This window comes from Microtus pennsylvanicus, chromosome 10 (genome assembly GCF_037038515.1).
Source record: "Microtus pennsylvanicus isolate mMicPen1 chromosome 10, mMicPen1.hap1, whole genome shotgun sequence".
NCBI classification, from domain to species: domain Eukaryota; kingdom Metazoa; phylum Chordata; class Mammalia; order Rodentia; family Cricetidae; genus Microtus; species Microtus pennsylvanicus.
In genome coordinates, this window is record NC_134588.1 from 75,170,813 (window position 1) to 75,198,394 (window position 27,582).

General features: G+C 39.5%; 1 protein-coding gene and 1 pseudogene across 9 annotated transcripts in view; one reads left to right on the forward strand and one right to left on the reverse strand.

The window, feature by feature from the left end:
- Nrg3 (neuregulin 3) overlaps nt 1–27,582 on the forward strand; it is a 977,464-nt gene that overhangs the window by 15,648 nt on the left and 934,234 nt on the right. The window lies entirely within an intron of this gene.
- On the reverse strand, nt 23,410–24,396 carry LOC142859190 (E3 ubiquitin-protein ligase KCMF1 pseudogene; annotated as a pseudogene).

Below are 27,582 nucleotides of genomic sequence, written 5' to 3' on the forward strand. Positions count from 1 at the left end.
TTGGTCTATGGCTTCATCTTCACTGGGTTCCACTGGGTCCTCTATGGCTACATCTCCACTGGGCTGCTACCACTTTCTTGAAACCATGAGTCACTCATTCTGGTGAACTAGAGGGAGTCACTTCATCAGATATAGACTTTCCTCAGAGATTGATGGGAAGGTAGAGGATCATCTAATCGAGCATATCCATTCTTCACAGAGAGCTTCTTAGTTATCACATCTGCATTCTTCTCCTCTCCAGAGAGGTATACGAGCACCTTGGAAAAGGAGAAAGCAGTAAAGGTCCAATGGGAAGGCTGACCTAGGCTGGGGAAAGTAATCTCAGAGCTTCTACTTGGTTGGTTGTCTGAGACTCAGTAATCGGATTGGTTCCAAGTTCTGGAAAAGAAATTGTTGGACAGCATATTCCCTGGGTCTCTGTGGCAAACATTCCGAAAGCTGAGCTTCTATGTCTGGGACTAAGGTTTGCATGGTACCAATGATTTTTGCTTCTACCTGTTTTCTTTCCCAAGCCTTCCTTCCCTCCTGTTTTCTCTCTGCTGAGCATTTTTGTTTCTTGTGTATTGCTGATGAGATAGGTGGAAGAAATCATACTACTGTTCCTGTTTTGATAAATTTACTTGTTTCCAACCCTAAAAATATCTCCCCTTACACATTACTGGTTTTCATGCTTGAATACACAAAGTAAGTGTGTGTGTGTGTGTGTGTGTGTGTGTGTGTGTGTGTGTGTAAGAGAGAGAGAGAGAGAGAGAGAGAGAGAGAGAGAGAGAGAGAATTGATTATAAAAGAAGGAGTGTGAAGAGGAGACCTCAAGGAACTTCTTCCCCAAACAACTTGAATTTCTTTGCAATTATAAGTTCATCTATTTCTACATTTAATGCTGTCAGATCCTCCCAATTCAGTAAAATTTCTGATTACTGAATTTTACTGTGTTACAAGTAGAACAGAAAACCCAGAAATAGTTTCTTTTTTTTGAATCACTATTATGAATGTCTTTTGGGGTTTTGTGGGTGTCATATTGCTCCTATCAAATGTAGGTCCTCAGGCTTGGCAGCAAGAGCCTTTATTGAGTGAATCTTCTCATTGGTCTCTAATTCAAATTATTGTCAGAGTTTTAAAAGGGCATTGTTACTCTGCCTTCCATGGTCTCGATGTTGCATATCATCAGCAACACAACAAAGTTTATCCAAACAGTTTTAAGAGAATCCTAAGGGTGTTCTCCTGCATGAGTCTCCAGTCACAGGGAGCAGAAACTCTGCTAACTACCTTTAGGTGATGGTGTTGTGTGGCTGTTCTATCCTTTGGCCTGATACTTTAGCATCTTCCAAGCCTCCATGGGAGTCCAGAGAACTGTAAGCACAGGTGAGCCTAGAAGTATTAAAGCTCCCCAGTGACAAAGGTTTTCACCGTAAGCCCAAAAAAAGTACTATGGCAGAGGCTCTGTCATCAGGAACGGGCTAACAGGTGTTCTTAACCAAGTTGACTCTATAGTGGTCAGCTCAGGCTGCCAGCACAAAAGACCACAGACTGGATGACCTAGACACTGAACGTTCATTTCTCTCTTTCATAGGTTGTGGTGATATTGTGTTTGTGCTCTAATAAATAAAGCTTGCCCGGAAGATCAGAGAAGCAGAGCAGCCAGATACTAGTTCTTACTGCTACTGAATCCTCAGACCACATGGGGAATCCTGTTTCTACAAGTCGTCAGACTAAATGCCATCTCTGTGAAACCTCAGACTGAATCCTGAGCTCCTGTCTCTTCCCGCCTTATATTCCTTTCTCTGTCCATCTCCACAACCCTAGTGCCTGGATTAAAGTTGTGAACCACCACCACTTGACTCTGTTTCTCTATTAGATTGATTCAATCTCATGTAGCCCAGGGTGTCCTTGAACTCACAGAGATCTGTCTGCCTCCCTCTCTCCTAAGTGCTGGGACTAAAGATGTGTGCCACCACTGCCTGACTTCTATTGTTGACTTAGTGTGGCTAGCTCTGCACTCTGATCTTCAGGTAAGCTTTATTTGTTATAGCACAAACAAAATATCACTACAATAGGTTATAAATCCAAGGATTTTGGAAGCCATGTGTTTTTATTTTCTTTCTTTTTTATCCGACCTGTCTCATTGGCCCGATATATCCACACATGTTGAAAGTCCTCTTCTTGGAAAGACATCTGTGTGATTGGATTAGGCTCAGCTCACTTTAACTTGATCACTTCTCATCCTCTTTCCAAACAGCAGTTTCATTTTGAAGTGTTGGGCTTCGGCATATGAATGAGGAAATGGTATTTAGTCTATAACAGTGGCTCCAACACACAGAAGCACAGGAATCAAAAGTAATGTCAAATTGTCTGAAAGCCTTAAATTGTAGCTTTCTCAGTGGGCAGACAAGTTCCAACGTTTCTAAGACATGCAGAGTGCTCTGTTTTCTTGGTGTCCTCCTTCCGCCATTTCTTCTCTGAGGTGTGGGCATGTAATAAGGGAAAGGATTCAGCTTCCAAGAAGTATGGCGTTACTGCTCTGCATCTGAGTCTGTGACAGCCCTTGCCTCCAGCGACTGCACTCTAATGCTGTTCCAACTAATAAGTACCATGGAAACCCAGTGTGCTCCAGGGGTGGTGGAGAGGTGGGTGAGCATCAAATCACCAAGTGACACTGGCTTTTCAAATGTCACTATATAAAAATAGAATTGCTTGAGAGAGCAGGGCCATGCCAGCCTTTCAGCTCCTGACTTTGGCATCTGTGCTACTTTGCTTGCATCTGTCTCTGTGACAAGCAGGGAGTCTCTGTTTTCATTATTGCCACCTCCCCCCCACCTTTGAGTCCCTTATTTTCTTCTATTTTTTGTTTCTAATGTGTTTTCCCCTCCAGGCTTCATTATTTTATTTTTTAAGATTGAGAAATATTAGTTTAGTATGAATCTTTTATAATACTAAAAAAACTCCCATATCTTATATCAGGTAAATAAATAAACACACACACACACACACACACACACACACACACACACACACACACACACACATTCTGATTTGGTCTAGGCATCTTCTTTGCTCTTAAAAACTCTGCTACCCCACAGAAACCATAACAATTAAATTTGGTAAAGTGCATTTAGATTTTTTTTCATTGTATCAATTGGTTGGGTTGAAAATTGGCTGATAACCTTGGAACACACTAACAGTGTCCATGTTTCATTTGCTCCTAGTTTGTTTGTCATGCTGTGGATGTAGACAGATGGTGTGTAAATGACCAGTACAGGATTCACATGTGAGCTTTTAGGAAGAGAAGGTTCAATACAGGTTTTGACTTTTCTCAGACCCTGATCTTTGTGACCTTAGCCTTCATGAAACTCAGCTTCCTTATTTGTAGAGATGGGTGCGGTAAATTCCATAGCTACTTAAGGATTTATCAAACAAGTGCTAGCGCAGGTTAATAACGTCGATATTGGAATCTGAAAGGTGTTGGGCTATATAGGATTTAGGAAAAACTGAGACCATTCCAGGGGCTGAATCTGTATCATGGGCCCATTCCCAAACTTAAATTTGGGAGCCAGATTTAATCTTAAATGCTAAATATTATGTTTTAAACAAGATCATTTCAGAAAACACTGTGGGAAGGAAGAGAATGATGCTGTGAATATTTAAATTTCTCAATGGTATTGAATAGGAAAAAAAGTATCCATTTCCAGGTACCTGGGCCTGAATTTCTCAGACTTCAAGGAAGGCAGGGAGGCAGGCTAAGCCAGTATGCCCTTTCAGTGTGATTGCCCTTGAAGTGTGGGATGCACAGTTTGATACCGAACTGAGTGTCAATTTCTGATGTCTAAATTTCTGACACAGTAAAAACAGCAGAAGAGAGAAAAGCCTCCAAAGCCTGAAGGACCATCTCTATCATTTTCTTGACATCCTGTATCATGCTGTTTCTCCTCAGGATGACTGTTCTTAAGAAGTGATTTTCAGGGTTGAATAGAGAATACTTTTTTTTCTTTTTTCAAGTATGTGTATCTTGCAAAATGTAGCTTGATAGATTGAGCAAACTATTAATCAGGATTTCATATGCTGGAATGGAAAAAAAGATGATTTATCATGTCAGTAAAAGCTAAAACTTATCACATGGACTCTTTCTGATCTCTCCTCATTTCCCTCTTTTTCATAATTAAAAGAAACAAGATAGTAGCGGATTTAATCTCCCAAAGATGAAAAATTAGAACTTTGTTTTCTTCTGTTTATATTGAAACACTGTGTGACAAACAGCTTTTATCATGACTTAAGGCAGAATGAACCTGTTCAGAAAAGTTAGCCAGGGAAGAAAGCATGTTTCATCCCTCGTGCACCTAGCCTGTCTCAGGACCCTTCATTTCCAGTTACTTATAAAGTACCCACTCTTTCCCAAGAGCACTTGTAGGCATCCAGGGGAAGGGCTGCAGTAACAATGAAGATGGACTTAGGCATTATCTTCCTAGAGCTTAGGTGCTAGTGAAGGAGTCAGATGCCAACGAGAAATGTATTTCCTTCCATTAAGAAATTCTGACATCGACAAAAGGCTAACGTGTTTGAATATGCATGCGCACCCGTGGGACCTTCTCCCCGAGTTTGTCCTAGTATAACCGAGTCCCAAATAAGGCGGGACAGCCAGATACAGGTGTACCTTAGACACAGAGGCACCAGAACAAGAGAAAGCAATTTAAGCACATGTGGGTTCAGGAGACAGCTGGAGAAATGGTAGAAATGTAAGCACGAAGTCCTGGGTTTGAATCCCTAAATCACGAATACAGAACTGGCAAAACGTGCTACTTTTCTGTAATGCCAAGGCAAGTGGAGATGGGGGGATGTTTGGGGCTTGCTGGCACGCCAATATATCAAAATATGTGAGCTCAAGGTTCACTGAGAGACTGTCTCCAAAAATGAAGTTGGAGAGTCACAGAAGATGCCCATCATTGGCCTCTGGCCTCTGCATGCATGCGCCCATGTGTGTGCAGACCTGAATGCACACACCCACAGGGTTGTGTGTACATACATACATACACTAGCATTAAAAAGCCTACAGGGATAAAACCTGTAGCAAATAGCTGTTTTTCCCGAAAGTGAAGAACAGGCCAGAGTAGTGGAAAGTGCAGAAGAGGACAGATGAGGCAGGCTTCAGAGGGAACTTGGATTTGGTTTGTGTTCTACTAGAAAACAATAGGGGCTTATGTGGGAAATGGCTCAGGTGCTGTGTGGTGCACATTCTAATGGCCATACAAGAGTGAATATCAATGTCAGGTCCTCCCAGGGAACCTGACAACTTAGACTAAACTTAGGGCCTGTGGTGTAAATGATTCTCAATTAGACTGGGCATGCCCTAATGCTAAGCCAAATAACTTCCATGAGATGAGAAACAGGAATCATGGATCCCGATACTGTCCTTTATTTCTGTCCTGAATCAGGGAGGGAGGCCTGGTGTCACCATAAAATGAGACGAAAGGGTTGGGATCGGCAGGGTTTGTGGAAGAGGGGTGGAAGAGCTGTCTTAAGTACACACTGAGTGTTCTCCCTGCTTATTAGGTGATCAACAGGACGCTTTTGAGAAGGTAATTCAGTATAATACAGAATTCAGTTACAAACTGCAGTGTTAAGAGCAGGGTTGCCACAGAGAGATCCCTTCAATACTGAAAGCTAGTACCAGAAAAGTCGCACCTCTCAGAACCTAGGGGAGGAGCTTGTAGGAACAGGATGTCGAGTGTGTTAGCAGCTTGTTCCACCAGCACACTCATTCTGAACCATTTGGCGAAAACGAGGGGAAATGCACCCTCAAACACAGAATCACTCAGGAGCTTGTCGGGAAGTCGGGGAGTGGCAGGCATCAGTAGCTTCTTCAAGTTTGTCAGCTGATTTAAACGTATTGCCAGGGTAGGGGGCAGCTGAGCAGAGAGTGGGAAAGGCATACAATGCTAAAATGTTGGATTGCTAGAGACTCCCCCAGAGAATGGCGGAGATCTCTTTTTTGGCAGAAGGAAAGAAAAACGAAAAGTCCAAGTGTTGTTGTTGCCTGGAGGAGAGAAATCATCTGCCACAAACTGGCATCAGCTCCAGGAGAGTGAAGCCAGCCAGGACTGTATCTGTTCTGTCCCATTGATATGATGGGGGAAGAGTAAGGACTTACTCCTTAAGGGGAAGGAGAGGACAGCATTTCAGGAAATTTCCTACAGACTAGACAGTTGCTCAGCCTGAGATCAGGCTGCCAAGACAACTGTCTGACTCTGAGCCCTCCCTGTGTCCAGAGTTGGCAAAAGCTACCAACTGGACAAGACAATTTGTAGAATATTCCAATTTCCTATTTTGCAGAAGTGAACCATAATTTTCCTCTGATATCCAGCACTGGTAAAAATCTCTTTGTGCAAGGGCATTTAGCAAAGTAATCTCTGTTTTCTAACAAGAGGTTTCTACTCTATCAGCAAAACAAATCATTTCTTAAAATCCGTAGCCTTATTCTATAATGCTTATTATAGAATGCTTATTCTATAATGAAGTATGAAAGGAGACTTCAGATTATATTACCAAATCTGTAACTACAATGGATACTTTAAGATACAATGTGATGGGGTGGGAGCCAACTTTAATTCTATAAGATTTCTCTCATTTTAAATTTCTTAGCTTTTCATAGAGTTCAGATTCTTGTGATTTCAGTAAGAAGAGTTGAAATATCAGTTGACAAGTGATTGATTAATGAATTCTTAACCTTAGTAAGGTTTAATTATGGGTTTTACTGTTTGATTCTCCACACTTTGAAAGAGACTGTCTGCCTCTTAGAGATGTTTTATGAATAGATTAACAGGTGAATATCAGGTTGTGTGATCCTGGTTCTGTGCTACAATTCCTCTGCTATTGTTATTTTTTGTTATCTTAGTTATTAACAACGCACTTGTCCATGAAAGTTCTAATCTTCACCGAATGCTTCATTAGTGTAAGTAGAAAAATAAGATGCATAGATGTGGGACTAAGCATTTTTGTCACTTGGTGTGAACTATCCTCCAAGGGCAATGGACTATGCTTGGATACTTTGTCATGGCGATTGTAATCTATACTTGACCTAAGTCAACAGGAGACAAGATGATTATTGCAGTTTTATTTTCCACTGATTAACCAGGGAGTGAACACAATTTCACCAAGAAGTAATGGGTAATGTTCAGGAAGCCACAGGGAATGTCCTACACTAATTAAAGAAGGGAAAGCCACAGGAGAGAATGTATGTTCTGGCCTGTGCCTGCTAGATTTCAATGGGGTTGTGTTCTCTGGAGCTGATGATTTTGTGGAGTTGTCAAAGGAACCAGAGAAATTAACACTGGTTGTTTCCAAAGAAATAGAAAACTGGGAACATATTTGCCATGTATCTATTTTAAACAGGTATTAAATAATTTCTCCTTTTAACACACTTTTCCTATTAAAATGCCTAATATTTCAAAATGATTTCATATAACGTCCATGTATATTACACAACTCTAAGTTCCTTCAGAAAGCAACACCAAAGAATTTGCAAGAGCCTGTGGATCCCACACAAACACACTGTGAGTTATGGACTTGTAAAACTTGCTGTTCTGTGTTGATGCCCTCGCGTTCCTCAAAGCATGCCAACAAGTTCCCTCTGATCAGGGTGAGGTTGTCATGTGGACTCTGATTGCTCCTGTCGTGCAACATTCGCTTAGCTCAATTTCCGGGAAATGGTCAAGATTTACAGCTCGCCAACATAGAAGTGATTAATTTAAATTAGACTTGTATATGTTTGTCTAGTGTTTTAGGACGCATTAAGCAGATATGACTGCCATTCAAGGGAATGCAACCAATGCTAGGTAAATTTCCTGAACCATTTGAGAAAGTGCAATGTAAACAAGAAATTGTGCAGGACATCCACCGTCATCCATTCGCAGTACCACTGAAGCTCAGGCATATTGCAGATGGATATAGTAGGAGTTTATGATGGGTGAAAATATGACATTTTGGAAGCAGCTTTGGCGAAATTTTTCCCTTTGGGATGTAAGATTTTATTTATGTCTCACCTGTTATCTGTCAGTGATGAGATGAACAAATGGATCCACATAACATTGTTGAAAATGAGCTGCTTACTGGTTCTCTCTGGCCTCCAGCAAGGTCAAGAATCTGGTAGGTATGAATGAGTCTGAACGAAAGGTAGATGTTTAGGATTATAATAGAGATCATCTTATGTGACTTCCCACCTTTGTCTCTGGAGTCTAGTACAGGAGCTGAGGGACTATGTTTAGTCCTGCCTCTACGTCGTGGACAGCAGATAAACATTATTCTGTAGCAAGCACCTCCCTGAACTTCCAGTACTGGGAGGAAAGAGAGAAGGAAAGAGAATTTGGTCACCGTTCCTTACAGAGGAGAGTGGCTTCACACCCATCAAATATGTATTCTATGTTTGTCGAAATGTTGACATTTGACAGAAAACATTAAATGACTCTTTAACAAATCCAAGTAACCATGAATTTTAAGTAGGATTCCTGGATGTGGGAAAATGTAGTCTGATCATGTGTTTGTTTGTTTGTTTGCTTGTTTTTGCAGAAAGAACTTGTTTGGTTGTCATGTACTAGACCACAGTTTTTACTTATGTATCATGATAATCTTCTCTGTCTTGCTGTCTCTGTCTCTGTCTCTTGTGTGTGTGTATGTATATGTGTGTATGTGTGTGTATGTGTGTGTGTATGTGTGTGTGTGTGTGTGTATGTGTGTATGTGTCTGTAGGAATAGGAATGATCAGGTCACTTTCCCAGTGAAGCTTGGTTTCAGACACTGGTAATTGTAGCTCCTGCATCTAAGCAGGCTTTCATAACTTGCTTTATGTTCTACATATTTTGTGAAAATTTTCACTGGTGTCTGTGAGGTTGTTGTCACAGGGTACCCTTTTCTTAGTCATATGCAAGCTAAAGCCCCCAAATCAAGACTTCTTTTCTTAAGGTAATGGAATGAGAACTTTGGTAAAGTGGTACAAGGGAGTTGGGTGTTCAGGTTACAGAGGTGAAGGTGTCCTGATTTGGGATGAATATCTACTGTGATTCATACCATGGAACATCAGATGCAATTATGTCATGTTGGGAGAGCCTCATAGTGGAATTAGCTTCTTAAGAAGAAACACAAGAGGGCTTGTGTCCTCTTTCTGCTTTTGACCATGTGAAAATACAAGAAACAGATAACTACCCATAGACGAGAAAGATCTGGGACAGAGCCTTGATTTGAGATTTTCCCAGTGGAGTTCAGAGACATAAATGGTTGCTGATTATACTATCCAGTCTTAAATACTTCTTCTTCTTTTTTTTTTTTTTTGTAGAAGTTCATGGCTTACTCACTGAGTACTTGATTGAAAGTAGGATAGAAAGTTGGCAAGCGGCCCCAGGATGGAGAGAACACTGGTCAAGTGGTTGCTGCCACTACCTCTCCGACTTTAAAATCTTTGACATTGTAGTTAATTCTAACATTTATGTTCCTAAAGGAAGTCAATGGCATGCCAGTGTAACTGCATGACTGTGAGCCTCAACACCGCAGCCCATTCCTGAGAGCGTCCAATGGGACAGGTGCTCTGATTGTCTCCACTTCACTGGACGGAGCCTGAAGTGGGAGGAGTTAAGTAGCATGGCCAGTGTGTTCCCACTGATGATGAGAAAAGGCCTGATTTCATAACCCAATCACATTTTCAATGTCCTTCTCCATCGCCTCCCTCGAACTGTTCACTTACATTCAAAAATAGCCCCAAAGATATTTGACCTAAATATTCCATAGCACACAGAAAATGGATTGCCTTACTTAAAAAAAAAAAGTAAAACAGGAAGAAAAAACCTTTTTGGTTTTCCTTCGGACTCAGCACCCTACCCTCCAGGCATGTGTTTACCACCTGCCGTGCAGGTGCAAGACATGTAATTATATCTTAAAATCCTTTCCAGATATGCTAGGAACAGTGATAGGACCAGCTGTGTTTCTCATAAAAGATTAGGCACAAGTCATGTCTGTGCTTTTCTCTATACTAACTCATGAGTGCCCAAGCACTGGGTTAACATGATAAACGCAAACAAAATTAAATAAGCTGGTGTAAACACAGCTCAGCAGACTTCCAGAAGGCAGATAAATGTTGCATGGAGACATCCATTGTAGCCAAATTGCTGTCGTCGGTATTTCTGTTTGAATAACAGTAGCTAATATAAGTGGAAAGATAGAAGTGTGCTGAGACCTGTGTATCCCATGGCTGGGAGGGCAAGGCTTCCAACACTCCAGTAAACCCATCTGGAGAGCTTCAGTCACAAGGGCTTGACTGCCTCATTAGCTGTCTCCGAAAGGCCTTGCTTAAGTAGTGCAAATCATTGTTGTTTCAGGGCAATGGTGCAGAGTGAAGGAAAACAAACACGTTCAACTGCTATGTGGTCTTTTTCATGTTAAAAAAAATCTGAAGATGGCGCAAACTTATTCAAGGATTCCAACAGAGAACTGAGCCTCACATTAAATATTCACATTAGAGATCACTGCTATGCAGAAGATGCTAATGATGAAGAACAGTCTAGTATCCATCGCTGAGACTCTAGGATGCATCTTCATCAATATGGTTACATGGTTGGCCGTGCATTTGCATCCTCCAGGAATCCGAGTTTGAGAGAAGTCAGTTTATTTAGTCAGCCTTCCTTGTTTAAATCAGTAAGAGCAATGACTGCAAGTCTCTGTTTGATTTCAGTGACAAGGCAGCTCGACGTCTCCTTAGACCTTCCCTCCAACTTGCAGACAGTGTTCAATATTTTAAAACCTCATATTCTTACCTTCAATATTACCTTCAGTGTACGTCTGTTGGCTCCCCTACTTGGAGCCAAAAGGGTAACTTGAAGCCATGCCAGCAGACTCCAAATCGTTTTCTCTCTAGGCCAATCCAGTAGCGTCATCTAATTTGTCTTCATAGAGGCTGGACTTCACATTCCCTGGCTGCTTCTTGGTGACTGTTTTGGGGAATGAAACAGTTTACCCCAAAATCTCAATCCTTTCTTTTAAACAGCTGATTTTTTTTAAAGTTATCTTTCCAGAGCCCAAATTTTCTCCTCTGTAAGATCTTCATGTATCATTGTACCTACCTAAGAGTGTTGTTGTAAAAACACAGATTCCTTAATGTTTAACGGATCTTTAAAAAAGAAAAAGCTTAGTGCCCTGAAAATCTCCTACTAAAAAGCTGAAATTCTTATTACTGTCAAGATGATCTTGATGTTTAAGTTCAGGACCAACCAAGAGTAGATCTCCAGACCAGCGTCCTGTTGACTATATCTTACAGTATTCTCATTGTTTCCCCCAGTTTTGTATCATTCATGAATTTAGTATCATTCACTGTTGTTTAACTTTCTAAAAGGAGAACACTCATTCAGACTGATTTATTGCTTAGGAATCCACATCATTCCCAAATGAACTCAGTTTTTATTTTTTACTCATTCACAAAACACTTATCATTTTTTCCTAGGTCAATGTGCTCTGTCAGCATTTCCTTGTTGAAAGTAATGTGCCTTCTGAGGTCCTTGCAAACACTCCAGAATTCTCATTTCTCTAGGTCTTCAGAGCATGCTGTAAGCTGAAAAGCCTTAGGGTAGCCAGATGCACTCACTCTGGGACCACAGAGCTGAGTTTACATGGTTAAGGTGTGAAAAGCTCTTTCATCAGACCATTCTTTCCACACTTTGGGATCACACAAGACTTTAACAACAATATTATCTTTTGCATTCACAGTTAAAACTTAAGCAGTCCAAGCAGAAGATAGAACAATGTCTGCACAATTCAATGGGTCATTACTCAGTAACTCTGTGTGCTCTTATAATGGTTTTCATCATGGTTTAAGCTTCTTCTGAAAGCTAAATGAAGTTTGAGAGCTATGGATATGTTGTTTTGTTGTTGTTATTAATACCTTCCTCTCCTCTCCTCTTCCTTCTCCTTAGGCTTTGCATTTGTATGTGTGTGGAGTGCATGCAAGTATATACGCATGCTTACATAAGTGTAGGTGTGTGTGTGTGCGCGCGCGCGTGCATGTGTGTGCTGGATGTTTGTGGAGGTCCAGAGTTGATACCTGGTTTATTCCTCTATCATTCTCCGTTTTATTTATCAAAGGTCTCTTGAGATTCCATAGCTCACAGACTATTCTAGAAAACCATATTGCCTCAGGCATAGCCTGTCTCAGCCTTACCAGTGCTGGGAATATAGGTGACTGCATTACCTAGTTACCTTTCACATGGGTACTGGGTATCTGGATCCTGGTCCTTGTGCTTGTACAGTCGACAAGTTCCCAGCTCTTGCTCTGTTCTGGCAAGCCATTACTTCTGGTGAATAGCTGTTGCCCTCTGCAAAAGATTAATACTGTTTTTCACATAGCTTAAAAAATATCTCCTCACTTTATTTATGGCTAGATTGACACATTATATGGATTCTGATGTTCTGTATTGGAACTACTTATGACTGCATAATCGGTATATACTTTTTAGAAAGTCTAAACATTTAAGGTTATTTTTTCAGATATTAGAGAAAAAACCTTGAATATTTCTATAGCTTATATTTTGTGATTTATGGAGGGAGTAAGGTTTTTTTTTCAAGCTTACTTGATTCGGATTGTTTTTTTTTTTTTTGAAACAGTGCTTTTAGGTATATGACCTGTATCAGCTTTATATGTCTTGTTTCTGTGACAGAATACTGGAAAAATGCAAATTCAAACAAGTGGTTGATTTTGGCTCACAATTTCAGGAAGTATAGTTCTCCCTGCAGGGCAGGTGTGCAGGAGATATAGTTCCTCCCTGCAGTGAAGGTGTGCTGTCTAGGGTAGGAGTCAGCTTGTTGCATTGCACCCCCCCCCCAAGAGTAATCAGAATGGTGAATAATGAATGCTTGTAATTAGCTCCCTGACTTATTTTTATTCAGAGAAGGACTTTAGCCCATGGAATGGTACTACCCATATTTAGGTTGGGTCTTCACACCTTAGTTAACATAATCTAGAAAATTCCTCCTTGACATGCACAGAGTTTTGGGTCCATGGTGATCTTAAGGCCCTGCAAAGGTGACAGTAATTATTAACCATTACCTTTCCCTTAGCAATGAATGACACACTGACACACCTATCTGTCTCTACTAACAAGGAGCATCTTTCTTAGATGTTATCACTTGGTACCACCATGGATTCTAAGAAGTGGCTGCACTTGGTTTTTTGGACACCCAGACCCAAATAATCACACAAAAACTATATTAATTACAACACTGCTTGACCTATTATCTCAGACTTCTTATTAACTAACTCTTACATCTTAAATTAAGCAATTTCTTTTAATATGTGTATCACCACAAGGCTGTGGTCTATGGGTAAGGCATGTCCTTCTCCTTCAGTAGCAACATGTCTCCTTGGCTCCACCTACTCTCTCTCTATATCTCTTCCAGCCTGGCTATATTCCGCCCTGCCATAGACCAAAGCAACTTTATTCATTAACCAATAAGAGCAACACATATGCAGAAGCACATCCCACATCAATGATTATTACAATGACTGTTTCATTTGAACCTTGGTATGGTCAGTATCTTCTTATTGTTGTTGTAAAGTTTACAGATTTTTCCATGAGCCAATCAGGCAAGTCTGTGAGTTAGTGTTCCACTGCAGCTATAAACACCAGCCACACCCACTTCTGTGGCTAGGCGTCTTAGAGAACTGATTGAGGCAACAGAAAAATATGAGTTCTCATTCTGATTTTGCTAGAAACAGATTGGCTGGCTTTATTCAAGTACCTTTTCCCTTTCTAATGATTGGTGTTTACTTGCTCCATTTGAGCTCTTGATCCAGGGTTCCAGCTCATAGGACATACACTAGATTTTTGCAGAAATACTTATTGCTTATTGATCCACATTTGGCTGAAACCAGTGAGTGTTTCTTGGCATATGAGCTACTACACTGCAAGGAAGACTGTTTTGTTGGCAGTGCCTTGAGGACTCCTGGAGAAGTAACGGAAGAAGAAGTTAGTTGTAGCTATGAAAAACCAACATAGTTTCTTTTCTCTCTAGGAAGATGGAATCCATAGTTACAAATTATGTTCTTAGATAGCAATAATATTTAAACACAAGCTAGTTGATGTGGGGTTCCCCTCTGCATGCTGTGATTTTGTTTTATTATCATTGGTTAAAAAAGAAACTGCTTTGGCTTGTGGCAGGGCAGAGCTAGGTAGAGAAAACTAAACTGAATGATGGTACGAAAGAAGATACTCTGTAGACCAGGCTGGCCTTGAACTCTCGGAGACTCATCTGCTTCTGTCTCTTGAGTGCAGAAATTAACATGCGTGCCACCACCAACCAGCTCTGCTTGTTAATGAAATGCTGTATGTCTGCTCTCACATCGTTCATTGCTCTCAAGTTGGGTCCCTTTCCCTTTACTTTAAAATCCATATTGAATGAGTGACCTTTGTACCATTGTGCACTAAGAATCGCTTATTCTGATATATCTAAAGATTTCTGAACTCTTAGCTAGTGGAGTTAATGAATTATTTATCTTTCCCCCTATGGGGCCTTTTCAATTAACATATTTAAGGTCAAAGTATACACTGGTATCCTGCAGGGGGACATTTGGTGGTGGTGGCAAATGATAATCTGCGAATGATTGACTGCCCCCTACTCCATCATCTATGCTTGCTCTGCTTCCACTAGACAGCAAGTAAAATACTGGTTCTCCTCTTCTCCCACTTTAGCTTCCAACAGTCACCAAAGGCAAACCTCCCAAAGCTGGAAGATGTTCATAGTAAGCAAAAAATTAATAATATCCAGGTTACTTTAATGGTGATAACAATATGGTCCTTGAAGATTAGATTCTTGAGCACTTAGCAGTGTTCAATGAAGACATACCTCAGGAAATCAAGTCACGATTAATTTATAAAGAAAAGATAGGGATAAGAGATAACCTAGTGAAAACATAAGGCACTCTGCTTTGGGTGGTTTAAAAACTTCACTTAGAGCTAAGAATTCTTGTTCTCTGAAATGGAAATAGCAATGCCATCACAGCTGTTTGGGAACATGGAGCTGCAGCTCTGACTGGACATGAATACCACAGATGCTACTTTCCTGCACAAGGGAACTGCCGAGAAGAGCCACTGTGGCAAGTTTTTAAACTTGCCTAAGTTTTTTTTTTTTTTTTGGGGGGGGTGTTTATTTTTTTATTTTTTTTATCTTTTTTTTAATTGGGAAAAAAATTTCCACCTCCTCCCAGCCTCCCACTCCTCCCCCCACCCCCCCTTAGGACTTGTTCTGAAAACTTCTCCTTAAAATAAAACCAAGTCAGGCAGTGGAGTTTATCCTTGGAACGTATCAAAATTTGTGTCAGCAGATATTATTTCCAGAAAAACATACTTTAATTTAGTTATCAATATTATGATAGTCACTTCTTCCCCATCAATTTGGCTCATGCCAAATGCTTCCTTTAGTTTTGAGTCTTATTACTATGTCTTTATCAGCAAGGCATTAGGAGGTATTTTGGCATTTGGTCAAATCGTTGCTAATCATGTCAATTAGCCACTAGGAGAATTCATTTACTTTTGACCAAGCAGAATGTGACATTTTCAGCTAAAATGCTACTACAGAGTAAAGCTTGCCATAGTAGAAACCATGGCAGTTCACCCACAGTCACCCCTGTCCCTGACTCTCTCACTTAAGGCACCACCAGTCCCTAGAGGGCTTTCACTTTTGACCAGCTCTTGGCCCATAGATGCTTTCTGATACACAGGAAATGACTCCTCTGTAGACTTTTGTGGCAGGAACTAAGGGATTCCTAGCCCACCCACCTTTACTGTTTCATTGACGGAGGCAATAATTTGCACTTGTCCCTTTGTGACCTATAACTTGCTTCTTCAATGAGACTATCAGGAAGATATTTCTTCCTCTGTTATTTATTCTAAGTATACTTCTTTTTGAAACCGTGTTTTTTACTTCTAAATTTTTCTGTTCACCAAAACAAACAAACAAACAAGTAAAATAAAACAAAGAAACCTTCCAATTCTATAAGGAATGGTACAGCAGAATTAATTTGAATTACTTTGGGTTGCCGGATATCTAAAGAGCCTAAACAAAAACACAAAAACAATGCCTTCCTAAGGAAGAACCTTGTTTTTTTTAAAAAAAAGAATCATAACTACCTATTTTAGGATTTCCATTATACTTAGGAAATGTATTCTGAACTATAGTAGGAATAAATCTTAATTACCAAAGATTATAAAGTGAAGGCAAGCAAAAAGAGAAAATGAACAAAATTATATTTACTAAGAAACAAACTGGTTGCTAATATTTTCAGGTTATGCTTTCCAGAAATGTTGTTTGCCTTCTTTCCTTCTATCTTTTTTCCTCCTTAGGCTTTGAATGAGGACACATGATGACAGGGTCAGAGAGATACATGTGGTTTTGAACATAGAGTGTTGTTTGTACCAATTGCTGTAAAATTGACTTCATGTTTTCATGCTATGATTGGACTAGGCAAAGAGAATATTCAGCAGTTGATGAAGAAGAAAATGCTTTTGACAAAAGGCCTTAATGCTACAATGCTGAGATTGAGCTCTTTTGTTAGGCTACGAATGGGGAAGGCCATGTACAAGTAAAGCTGATGGCAGGGATGAGGACATTCTGTGGAAAGAGAACTAAAGATCCCCTGCATCTTAAGAACCATGTGACTGAAGCAAAGGGGTTCTTGCATGATAAGATAGAAGACTGGTAGGAACCAGACCTTCAAAGTCTCTTTTTTTCCTAGCTGTGCTCATTTAACTTGATCTATTGTGTCTGTCCTCCCCTGGTCAATATTCTAAAGGCAGTTGAATGTGGTGCTAAGAGCCTGGCAATGGAGACAGATAAATCTGGTGTGTAAACTTATGCAAGCTAATTAATGTCTCCAAGGCTTAATTTCCAAATCTTTAAAGTGGAAATGATTGAACGTGCTTCCAGAAGGGACTGTGGGGAGGAAGGTCAGATAATATGTGGGAAGCAATGTAGAAGACGGCACCATCTTTAATCAGTTTTATGGTTGGATTTATTCAAGGTACGTTGATGGAGTAACCAAGGGCTTACTTAAGAAAGGTTAATTTAGCAGAGGCTGTAATGGAGCTTCAAATAAAAAAAAAATAGTGAAAGCTACACTTCTCTCCCACCCCACCTTTGGAATAATGAGCTGAGGCTTACCATTGACCGGTGCTCTCATGCAGAGCCAAATGCTGTTATAGGCCTAGTGTTTATGACCTTAAAGGAGAGAAGAGGCTGTTCTTACTCTTTCTTGCCTTGTCCCACTTAGTAGCTTCTTCCCAGCATCGGAGAGATGGTCAACAAATGCATCAAGGCCACTGTAACCCCAAGGCTTTGCTTTACTAGGACAGACAGCACAGTTCCTCCAATTTGAATGAATATATACTTTAAAAGACGTTTAACCTTTTGTCACTTTTAGGAAAGGAGATTCAAAATCTGTGAGATATGATGATTCCATTAAATGAATAGCACAAATCTGTGGCTTTTGTAACCAGTGGTCTAGCTATGTAGACTGTCCAGGGTGGCCTCTGTAGGTCTGGTTTCTAAAGGCCACATACTAGCTGCTACATGCATCAAATGTCACCCGGGTGTACATTTCAGTAGTTATTGACAAATTAATGATAGCTTTTTTTCTGATTCATGGATTATAAGTAATTTTAACTATTCTTGTTTATATTTTCATAATTGACATGTATTGCTTTTGTAATGAAAACACTTTTAGGTATTTAAAATTACATGTTAAATTATTTATATACTCATTTTTATACAACTTTCCATTCTTGTTTAACATTTCCATTCCCACAGATCATGCCCATGAATTCTGTCAGAAACTTTAATAATAAAATTACTGCAAATAGGGAACCCTCAGAGTGGATGCAGAGTTTGTTCTAAAATGTGCAGATTACCTTCTAGAGACTCGAATTTTACTCTTCCTTCGGCTATCTACTAGGTATAAACTCTGGTTGTGCCCCCTCATGCACAGAAGGAGGAAAACAGTGCCTCCCTTAAGCAATTTGTAGGTTATCTATGATTCAAACTAAATATGAAAGTAAACGAGGAACACAAATACCCGCACCTGATCTTTATTATGACTCATTATTGTTATATCCTGTGAAGGCCCCAGTTTCGTTCTTAGTGAGGGTCTTGTGGGCAAGTGCCTTACACTGGGGTAATTTATATTTTATTAAAACAGTCTCATCCTCATTAATGGACTATTCCCTTGGAAAATTAGCTAATAAAATTTATGACTTTTTTTGTGGCAACAATGGGATATATGTTGTCCGACACCTCCATAAAAAGGTCTTTAAATGTTTTAAGAACCATTCAGATCTAGATCTACTTGCTTTTCTATCCTCCACTTCCAAGAGCCTACTGTCTACTACATGTGCTTGATACTTAGCGTTGGATGTTAAATATCTCTACCCCATGGCTGCTCCTGGCTTAGGGAGACCAGATTCTGTTGAACTAGGAGCACCGGGGCTGCGTCCCTGGCACCCGGCTGCCCCCACGGCTAGCTTTACCCGAAATAATTACACAGAAACTGTATTCTTTTAAACACCGCTTGGCCCATTTCTATCTAGCCTCTTCTAGGCTAGCTCTCGCACCTGGACTAGCCCATTTCTAATAATCTGCTGTAGCCCACGAGCTGGCTTACCAGGAATGATCTTAACCTGCATCTGCCTGGAATAGAAGAATCATGGCGACTCTCTGACTCAGCTTCTTTCTCCCAGCCTTCCGTTCTGTTTACTCCACCCACCCAAGGGTGGGCCTATCAAATGGGCCTAGCAGTTTCTTTATTGCTTAACCAATGAAATCAACAGATTGATATATGACACTCCCACATCAAGGTTCTACAAACTGACAGAAGGGCGGACTTTCTTCTTGGGTGTACAAAAGATTAATGTAGGTGCTGATCAATTAGAATATTTTAAAGGCTCTTATAGTAGTCAACTCACCTTTACATATATCTTAGCTGTATATTTTCACAATAAAACCAAAACATCAAATAGAATGCCTGATTACATTCTGTGTTCAGCTGTGGGGTTGCTCTTTCTTTTTCAACTCCGCTGCAATGTGCACCTACTTGGCATTATTGAACATAGAATGTTTATTGATCACCATCAATGGTCAGGAGAATGTAACAAGCCAGCTTCTTGCTCGGATCAACTCTTAGGGAACCTGGAGTTATCTGGTGATTCCTGGGAGCTCTTGGGAGTCTCCCCACTGTGAATGCAGTTTCAATCTCTCTGATGACACACAAAAGACTCATGCTCTTCCTCACAATGTCTCCAAACTGTGGTGAGTCACAAATCAGAGAAGCTTAATGATTTGAAGAAATGAATATTTTTCTTCTCCCAGGACAGGGAGCTCTTGCCTATCCAGCAAGGTGAGCAGTTCATTAGTACACAGTGAGCCATATGTAAATACATGTGCAAGTTTATTTCAGCAGTTTATCTAACATATATATTCATATACATACATGAATAAATAAATATATATTAAAATATCACTTCAACATATAACCATGTGTGATTAGAATACTTTATATTTTATGAATTTCAGTACCCATTCTAGCTTTAATAAAGATTTGGAGTTTATCTGAATTCAGATTCACCACATGTCAAGTGTCCTCCTGCCTCCTGTCCTAACAGGCAAGGACAATAGAAGTCTACTTCATTCTAGTTTGTCCCATAGCTGAAATGGCTGTTTCTCTTCTCCTCAGTAAATACTTAGTGGGCATCTAACATTTTCACCATTTTTTATTGTTTCATCTATGTGGCCATATAGTTTGAGTTTTGATCAAAAGCAAGAAACCTAATAAGAAGTAGTATGAAGAAAGTGACTTTTAAAAGATCTGTGTGTCATACAAACAACTGGATATGAGTTTTCACACATTATAGGTGGAGCTTTGAGATCATCCATCTTCCATTTCCAGACTAAAGGGAATATAAGCATTGGCATAGTTGGACTGTAGGTAGCATCAATAAGAGTAAATTAGTGAATTCCTGGTACTTCCATAAATGTGAGAGTGTACCATTCTGGTGTCAGGTACACAAAAACTGACCGTGAGCGAATACTTAAGTATAGAGACAGGTCATGCCAGCTCCAGGCCTTGGTTTGTGCTTATATTTAGGCATCTCCAGACTTGCTGGAGCAACAGGTGATACATAACAACGTCTTACCTTTCTGCTGAGTAGTGTCTCCTCACGTTATTCCATGATCTGGTACATTTTCCAATTCAATTTTCACAAAATGTCTCAAAGTGGAGACTATGAACATTTTCATTTGATGGATGATACAATTTGAAATGTAGTACTATTATGAATGTGGATGCTGGCCCATAATGTTATTTCCCAGAGGAATCTAAAACTTTGGCACAATTCTGGCCCATCCTAAAACTTATACTTTTAGTTTATACCACTTCCCTAATTAGATAATACGATGGCTAAAAATATAAATAACCAACCACAGATTGTAAACATATCCTGGTTAATGGAAGAACCTTGATAATATGTTGTCTGATTTTTGCCAGGTTAGATTGAAATTAAATTATTAAGTACACTTAAATCATTTAACTTATTCAAGAACCAATTCAGATCCACTTTACATTAAGAGTTTTCTACTTCACAACCCTCATTTGAAATTCATATCTCCTTACCCTGATCTCCATAAACAGTTTACACATCTCATGGTGCATAATAACCTCCTCTGATTAAAGCTAGCAATGAGCTTGTTTTATCTGGCTTTTTATCTCCAACCACTCCCTGTGTCTTTAAAATGAAGTAGCGGCTGCAAAGGTTATTTCCTTGTGTCCTGTGAATAAGCTGAATGGCTAGATGCATGGGGGAAATGATGCATGACAGAAGGAAAGAAAGCACTTTTGCATACTTGAAAATAAGAGAACCCTCTGTATTAATTAAATTGAGAATAGATTTTGGGTAAAACTTTTTAACTATGGAGGCAGCCGTGCATAACTGTTTGAGGAGGGAAAATGACATGGACAACTGAAATGATCACGTGATGGAAGCGGTAACTGTTCTTGCTCTCGGTGCACAGGCTTACCATCCACCATGTGCAGTCTGTCTAGCATGTCACAGAAGTCGCTTCAGGTATTTTTAAAAAACATCCTTTCCCAGAGCCCCCTTCAAGTTGTCCCTTGACGTGAACAAAACTGAGAGCGCTGGGCATTGTAGAAACCAATTCTTATCAGCTTTGGTGAGCATAATGTGTTTCCATAACTAATGTTCAAGGAAACCTGGGCAGGCTCACTTTCTTTCTTTCTTTCTTTCTTTCTTTCTTTCTTTTCTTTTTTTTTTGAATAGAGAAAAGTCTGTCAAGTGATAGATGCTATGTTTAAATGAAGTTGAAAGAAAGCTTTGCACTGGAATATCGGTGACTTTTGCCATCTGGGTACATCTGACTTTACTTTTGCTGTATTTGGAATGCTTCTTGATAGTTCAGTCAAGGTTTACAGTTTCCAGTGGTGGATTTGAAGGGCTGTGCCCTTCACCCTCTGCTGCTCACTTCAGTTTTGGGGCTCATATTATTCAGTTGGGCTTTCCTTCTACCATAAAGGCAGAGGAAACGCTAATGTAATTTGTTACAGCCTTTCAGGATTCTTACGTAAAGTACTTTCTAATATATTTTGGATTACATGCAAAAGACATGTAAGACACCACCCCCATCAATCGTGTTTTCTGGATTTTTCTGCTCATAAATGGTTTTTCCCAGGCTTTGCCTTAGCAGTGAATAATGATGCATAAAGGTGTCCCATCTTTATTGCCACATTCCTTGTAAGAGGAGAGTGTACCTCCCCTCTGATTTGTTAGGAATTATTTTAAATGTATAGGAAGGCACTCTAGGCAAACATGAACTGCTGGGAAAATTATAGCATTTGCTCTTACCAATAAAGCATTCTTAATTTTCCTTGGTATTTTTACCTGCTGCAAATAGATTCATTGACCTTGTCCATAATTCTGGATTTCTTTTTCTGCATTGACATGTCACTGATCATGAGTAGTGAATGCAGTGATTGCATTTATCCTGTCAAAGAACTTTGGGATGCTTTTGATACTTAGCAATCTACTGCCCTTTGATTTATTTCACCTCACTAACCATTGTTACAATATTCCTGAGGCACACAAACTTTGCTTTGGTTTAGTTATGCTACAAAGTCATCCTGTTCCAATTGTTGCTTTGAGGGGGCAGTAAATGCAAAACATAACTCATTTTTCATCAAACAGACATCTGTTGAATCACCATTGGGATCATTTAAGGAACTGTCTGGAAAGTACTTAGTCAAACCCTTCAAGTGAAGAATTCTTTCTAGGAATTATACTGTTCCACAGGGTTGAGGGGAAATGTGCATTTGGGTATAGGAAAACTTACAGGGGTCAAAATTTAGTTTTGTGTGTGTAGTTATCCACTTGCCCCAGCACCATTTACTGGAGACACTGTCCATACTTTTTAGTATGTTTATAACATTTTTGTTTAGAGTACATTTGCTATGAAAGTTTTACCGATCTACTGCATAAGGTTTCAACAAACAAAAGCAAGATTTGTTTTAAGGGCGCAACGACAGTGTACATCAGATTATGTCTTCTACTCATACATTAGAGACAGGCTGGGCTCTGCATGGATAAGATGGTTTAAGGGAGGCAGGAAAGTCACACAGTAGAACAGCACACTTGCTAGCAACCCCAGATTCTACGGCAGAGCTGAGTTTGTGCATAGGCGTCTCTTGTATAAGGGTGAATAGTCAGGCAGACACTATTCAAAAGCTACTCTTCCCTGTATTCCCTGAATAATGTTGGGGAAGTTTTGCGCCTTGCTTTTCAAATTATTTATTTGCAATTTTATTTTTTAAGTTTTATTTCTTACATTTAATTCTTAAATAATAACGTCACTGAAACTCAAGTATGCTGCAGAAAACCTTATACAATATATAGGTAAAACATACCAGCAGTTTTTATTCTTTATACATAAGGCAGCTTTATTTGATTTCAAGTTTTGTCTTCAGTTGGAATGTGGGATATTAGGGAGCCTTTTGCATGTCAAGGTGCAGGAGGCAGAAATCACGTTCCCACCTACCTACATTAACATGCAAGAAGTAAAAATCATGTTAAGTGGAAATGATTAAAATATATATACATATATATTCCTTTTGAATGTACATAATGTAACAAGAACGATAGATCTGAAATTACAATCACTAAACAAATCCAGGATAGCTGTTGTTCCCCTAACTGGCAATTATAGCAGAGAGGACATTGTCTGTGAGTGGTGAGGTCATCAAAGTGGAGGTGTGGAGGCTCTATTCCTTTATTACACATTTTTAAATTTAAATTTTCTAAAACAGTATCTAAGCACATATATGTATTGTTAATGCATTTAGCTCTCATTACTCAAATTTGCAACCTCCCTTTGCTCATCCTTACCTGAGAGTGAGCTCTCTTAGTGCACTAATGTGAACATCAGGAGCTCCTGGATGAACAGACTGTGATCTGCATTCTGACTTTCCATGGGCTGGCACTCTGCTTCTGACCTTTTGGGACCATTTGACCTCGTTAAAAGGAATTGAGAGTTCTGGGGAGGCTGCTGACTGTTTTATGTGTTGGCTGTGGTTTTGGACTGTGTGACTGTAATGGCGTTAGTGTGCCGGCTTGTGTTGTGAGCTGTCTCCAGTTCTTGTCATACCGCCTGTGCACGGTGCTGCTAGCGGAGCATTTGCAGTTATTGCAACTGAGAAGCAGAAGAGCCCAGGCAGTTAAGCAGAACATCTCACTCCTTGTATCAGAGATAAGAGTTAGCTCTAGTACCAATGACTTCTCTAGTGCTTGGAGAGTATGAACTCAGAAAAGAAGAGATTCACCAGTAGAACGGCTAGTCAACTGCATGCTTAATCTATGAGCATGAGGTCTTTCTAATTCTCAACCAGGGCAAAACATTCTAAGTACATGTCAAACACCACTAGAGTCAGCTAAATCGCTATGGGCATCTGGGTCAGATGAACTGCAAAACCATCTTTAACATGATTAGGATTGCCTCAGGTAATGCTGCACATATGCAACCAATCACTTCTGTTGATGTTTCTGCATATTCAGAAGTAATATGCTCTTGAAAAGATGTTTCCATGTAGCCCATTTATTTTTCTGCAATAGGGACAGGTAAAAGACTGTGGTTGCCCTGCAGAGAAAGTTTCTACACCTTAGGACACATAAAAATCTACCCTTGCACTGGTTGGTTATTTCTGTGCCTTGTTTTTGTCTCACTTTCACAAGAAGATACACAGAGAATGTAACCATAGCAAATTAAACACTTATTTCTGGGACCTCAAAAATTTTCTTTTAAATATGAATCACAGTTGACACCTTCATGTCAGGATGACATAGTCCTAACAGTGGTGGCCTGGCTCCTCCTTGGTTTCTGGCTGTAGTGTGTCCCCACGGTTGGCTTCCTGCACTGCCCTGGTTTTGTCGCAAGACTGGCTGTGCAAGGATAGGGCAGGCCATCTTTGGCATTCTCATAAGAATTTTATGGTGTCTATAAAACCTTTGGGCAATACAGGCAATTTCAACAGTGTTAATGCTTCCAGTCCTTGATCATGAGAGGTTTTTTTCATGTCTTTGAGTCTCATGAATTTCTTTTATTAGTGCTTTGTAATTTTTACTATAGTGGTTTCTTCCTTGGTAAATTTAGTCCTAGATATTCTTTTTCCTTTTGTGATTTGATAGAGGAAGGTCATTGGTTAAATAAAAAGAAACTGCTTGGCCCTCATTGGTTAGAAGATAGGTGGGAGGAGTAAACAGAACAGAACGCTGGGAGGAAGAGGAAGTGAGCTCAGACTCCAGAGCTCTCCTCTCGGGAGCAGACGCCTCGGAGAGACACCATGCTCCCAGCTCCCAGGCAGACGCACATGATGAAGCTCTGACCCAGGATGGACATAGGCTAGAATCTTCCCGGTAAGCACACCTAGGGGCGTTACACAGATGATTAGAAATGGGCTAAATTAATATGTGAGAATTAGCCTAGAAGAGGCTAGATAGAAATGGGCCAAGCAGTGATTAAATGAATACAGTTTGTGTGTTGTTATTTCGGGTATAAGCTAGCAGGTGGCTGGGGTGTTGGGGACACAGCCCCGCCGCCCTTATCACTACAGTGATTGTTAGTAGGATCACTTTCATGATTTCTTTCTCTGTGTTTATCATTGATGTATAAAAATCATACTCACTCCTTCAAAAAAGTTACAGTGGATGAAAGACATATATAAGATCAGAAATTAGGAAATTATTAAATGAAATCAATGATAAGCAGTTCAAGTCATCAGTGCAGACAATATTTTTCTTTGTTTAGGTTTTATAAGATTCCAGAAGAATAAATAGCAAAAGCAAAAATAGAAAGTGGTTGTACATAGCAGAAGAAACAGTCAACAAAATGAAAGGATAATTTAGAAGATGAAAGACTTTTCCCAAATCATTTACCTGACAAATAATTTATATTCAGAATATATAAAGAACTAAATAACAGCAATAAAAGCCAGATAATCCATCCACAAATGGGTTGGACTAGATCTGAAAAGACATCCTCAAAAGAAGATACTCGGCAGGTCAATATATTTAGGAAAATAAAATGCTTTTTTATTAGTCTTTTGCAACATCAAAATGCAAATTAAAACCACAAAGAGATATGACCTCACCTCAGTTATAATATCTGTTACCAAAAAGATAAACAATAACTGATCTTTATTTGGATGCAGATAACAGGGAACCTTTGCACTTTATTGTTGAGAAAATTGATTCGTGTTGGCATTATGAGACAATTACAGAAGTTCCTTCAAAAACTAAAACGAGAATGACTACATGGTCTGGCTATTCAATATTTGAGTCTTTAGTCAGCAGAAATGAGATCTGGATGATAAAGAAGATACCTCTGTTCCGCTGTTTGATGCGGCATTATTCACTGTTCACAGAGCTGAGATACTTCACCCAGGTCCATTTACGGCTGAATGAGTGAAGAACATGGGGGTATATATTGAATAGAATATTATTCACATGTAGACAAATGGCATCCTCTCATTTTCATTGAAATGTATGGAACTGGAACTGGAAGACACTATGCTAAATTGCAGACAGAAAGGCAAAGTCTATATTATTTCATATTATTTGTGGATGTTAAAAAGTCTATCTGAATATAGAATAATGATTACTAAAACTTGGAAAGTGTGGGAGGCAATTTGATAATGAGGACTCAAACAGAAGGAATTCAATTTTGTTTTGTGTAGCTTCATGGAGGAACTGTGATTCACTGTAATATATTCAATATTTAATGGAAAACTGTAGAGGAACACAAGGCTTCCAAACATAAAATAATGATAAAAGATGGAAATGTAACCCTTATTTGTTCAGAACATTGTGACTATGGATACTGAAACATCACAGTGTCTTTGCAAATGTGTACAATTACTAAAGGTTAACTATACTTAGAAAAAATTATTTACTTGGAAATACTAGGGGTTGATTATTACACTTTGTATGTGTACATGAAATTAAGTTTACACCATATATTAGAAATTTAAAGTAGTATTGGTTGGATATTTCCATCAGCATCATCAAATTTAATATTGCTTCAAATGATTTAGAAACAAATTGTGTGAATTTGTGTGTATGTGTGTATTATAGATCAAGCCCACATCTTAAGAGGTATCTGGCTCATTGATTACACAGATTTTACAAATTATGAACACAACATATGCCTCCAAACTGATGTAAGGTGAGATGTGATGTTGAAGAGATTTAAGATATCCAAACCAAGACCACCAAAAGATTAGGAGCCAGCCCACTTAAAGTCCCACAAAATGATTCAGAGATGCCTCCAAAGGATTCTGTTTGAAGGGCAAATATAAGATCGGAGCAAGGCAAAGATAGCGGTAATTGATGTGGATGATACAGACCAGGAGAGCTGACCTTGATTCTTTTTCCCTCTGGAAAAGCAGTTTTGCTGCTGCAAGGTTTTATTATTTTCTAGTTCCTCTTTCACCTTCACTACACCCCCAAAGACACAAATATATGAAAATTAAATAACAATAAACTAGCATTTGAAGGCAGGCCTCCAGGCAGAATGAATAGCAAGCACCAAATGACAATGGGATTATGTTAGAATTCAGAGGAAGTTAATGTTTTATGGCCTCAGGAGTAAGTGCATCTTTAGGAAGAGCAATTTGACTTTAGTTTTACAGCATTAGGTAGGGAGTACCCCTGGAAAAGGTGGTTTCATACGACATAATCTCTTGGTTGCTTCTCTGCTGTCACCTGTTTCTGCCATAGACTACATAGACTCTTCAAGTTACAGCCCATCACCCCTACCACTCGCAAAGGGAAAACTCACTGAGGTTGACTTTGTTTCTGTAGCAACTTGAGCTTTCATTCCTGGCCCTGGTACCCTAGTCTCAGCACACTCAACGTGGGCCTCACCTTCCAGTCTTAGGCTTCACAAAGAACTAAGGCAGAACTACCTTTAAAAAATAATTAGTCTGTGACATTATTTTGCCGTAGATTTTTGTTACTT